The following is a 2,931-nucleotide window of genomic DNA, read 5'->3' as shown; positions in this document are numbered from 1 at the left end:
CTTAACAGCTGTTAATTCCAGGTAGTTTGGCTGGAAAAGGGTATTGACCCACTGCAGAGCTTTTCAAGGCTATAAGGATTATTGCCAGAATAGAGCTACACGGTGAGCAGGACTCCCCTTCAAGACAACACTGGTGCCTGCTCTCTTTATACATATTTTGAGATAAAATGTTTAATACACAGAATTGTCAGACAGAGTCAGGGTTCAGAGTGGAAACTCTAGGTTCAGAGGTTCTACTGTGTCTGATTTTTGTTTTTGTCCATTTCTAAAGCTGTTACTTTGGGGTTACCTTGCTCTGTAGTGGTTCAATCACAGTAACTAGAACCCCAGAATCACCATTGATATCATTCTGCCCTATCCTACTGAAAAAACCCCTAAAGTTTTTCAAGTCAGTGTCACCCTATCATTTCTGTCATCCCTTCTTTATTTTCTCTGTTAGTTTAAGGCCCAATGATTTACAATCTCATGCTCGGAGGAATCTGGAAATGAGGGGATGCTTTTGTTTGTTACCACCATGTGGGATGAGGGCTGCAACCAGTGGTCAATGCCAAAAGTCCCATGCCTTCGGGGAAGTCCCTTAGGAGGAACTGTCCAGTCCAAAATGCCAGTGGTGTCCCATAGTTGAGGATGGAGGACCTTGGTTACTACTTTGTTTAGGACACCTGCTCTTTCCCCCTTGCTGGCCTGTGCCCCTCCAGCGTCTTCCTTCTCCAAGCTTTTCTGCACACTGCTGCAAGGATGTAGGACTGACAAAGGAAGTCTTCCGAAAAGACAGAGCTCTAGTGATTCGGAACTCCTGCTCACAAATCTTTGAAGCCTCATTCCATACCAGATCAAACAGATTCAACTCTAAGCCAAAGCGGTTGGCCTTCAGACCCTCACGTAATCCAGCTCAGTGGCCTTCTGCTTTTCTTCATACATCTCGAGCATCAACAAATCCCCACTGCTTGTTTTCCTGGAGACCTCTGCCTCTCCCAGCCCTAGGCCTTTGGTCATGCTGTTTCCTCGGCCTAGAATGTCCTCTCCTTCCTCCTCCACCCTTTTAAATCCACCCTATTCTTTAGGGCCAAGCTTTGAGCTTCCCTTCCTCTAAAGCTTCTCCTGATCCCTACGGCAGGAAGTCTTTTCTAAAGTTCCTTAGGGTTTGACTTGAAATGTTTCCTACCAAGTCTTCCCATTTTCTGTCCTATATTAAAAGGCTGTCCTTGACCCCCACTGTCCCTAACACAGTCCTTTAACTAATAGTGATTTCAAAAATTAAACAACTGAGGTAAAAAGTACGTGAACACTATAAGTAGACATAACACTTGAAACCATACTTTCCGGTTTAAATCCTAGTTCAGTCACTTAGTTACATGACCTCACTCTACGTCAGTTCCCTCATCCGTAAAATGAGGATGATGACAATGCCCAACCCTAAGATTGTTACGAGGTGACGGGAATAACTATGGGTAAGGTGCTCAGAAGAGCATCCAGCAAATGTGCGTATATACTGTATTTACAAAACAGAAAACTTTGCATGGGTCTGGCTGTCATCAGACAGAAAATCATCTCCCATTGAATTGCCTCAGCATTCACTCAGATCCCTGGGGGCAGTCAGTGAGGTGCAGGCTGTACAGTTGTGTAGCATGGAAATGGCGACATAGTTTACACAGCCTTTCAGAACAGTTTCCACACGATGCTAATGGGACCCTCAGCATCAGTTCCAGTTCCGGATACCCTGACCCTCATCCTTGACTTGGTCAATTGGTCACTCCAGAGTCACTAGCTGCAGCGAGTCTTATCCTCCGGTGGATCAGCCTGGGCTTATTCTCCTGGCAGAGGCAGGGATGCAGGGGCAAGAATGCAAAGCAAGACCTCTTTAGAACTGGAACAGTGTCATCCTCTGCGCTCTGTCAGCCAAAGCAGGTCACAGGAACAGCTTTGACTGAATAGCAAGAGAAACAGATTCCACCTTTTGATGAGAGAAGATGCAAAGTACCATTGCAAAGAGCCTGGGTTTAAGGACGTGTGAACAGCAGGAGCCATTAGTGCCATCATTCTACGACCAACTGTGGTCAATGCACTTGAGCTGCACGCAGTACAAGGGAGAAAGCGTGAGGGACGCAGGAGAGATATAAATCAACTCCGAACGAATTTGAATGAGGTGATATTGCCACTATAAATGAGCCACTGGGAAAAGATGATGATGTAGGCTCTTTTCTATTCTTTCTGCCCTTTCTGTGATTTTATAACTTACCTACCTAAGAACTCTATTATGTTATATGGGTTTTACGACGCAAGAGCTTGCACAAAATGAAACAAAATTAAGTGGAAGTTAAGGATACAACAAGGGAAACATAAAGCTGGTTTTTGTAGCCCAACAAAGAAACCTTCCAGCGTGTCATGGAGGGAACTTCTACCCCTTTGTTTTCTATTAATTCAGAGCCATGTTTTGCTTGTTCAGAGATAGCCCTTCTTTCAGAGAATGAGCTAAGAAGCGGAGATGTAAGAAAAATCAATTATCTCAAAGAATTAGGCACATAAGAAAGAAGAAATTCTGAGAGAAATGTGAGTGCAGTTTTAGCCAAGTGACCTCCTACTAAAAGTGAGATATTTAGGAATTATAAATAAATAAAGACGCCCTAAGATGAATGGAATGTCCAGATGGTAAGACGTGATTTATTTACCAGCAGTGGAGTGAGTGATTAAAAAGCATCGTGCGGTCTGAGGACCGTCAGCACAGCACCAGCTGGGAGCTTGTCAGAAACGCAGAGTCTCCTCCCCACCCCAAACCTACTCAATCAGAATCTGCGTTTAGCAGGGAACTCCTAAAGTTTGAGAAGCACTGTTGTAACCTTGTCTTCAGTTTTGAAGACAGAAACCTCTTGGACCAGCCAGCTCTCCAAGCCTCAGTTTGTTCACTTACCCTGCAATGATGCCGTCCACATC

At 44.6% G+C, this 2,931-nt stretch overlaps 1 protein-coding gene across 1 annotated transcript in view; it reads left to right on the top strand.

Moving 5' to 3' along the window:
• ADAMTS12 (ADAM metallopeptidase with thrombospondin type 1 motif 12) overlaps nucleotides 1-2,931 on the top strand; it is a 315,003-nt gene that overhangs the window by 288,106 nt on the left and 23,966 nt on the right. The window lies entirely within an intron of this gene.

This window comes from Otolemur garnettii, unplaced genomic scaffold (assembly GCF_000181295.1).
Source record: "Otolemur garnettii isolate 467f Iridium unplaced genomic scaffold, OtoGar3 scaffold00063, whole genome shotgun sequence".
Taxonomy (NCBI): Eukaryota; Metazoa; Chordata; class Mammalia; order Primates; family Galagidae; genus Otolemur; species Otolemur garnettii.
This window is presented reverse-complemented; position numbering and strand designations above follow the sequence as displayed.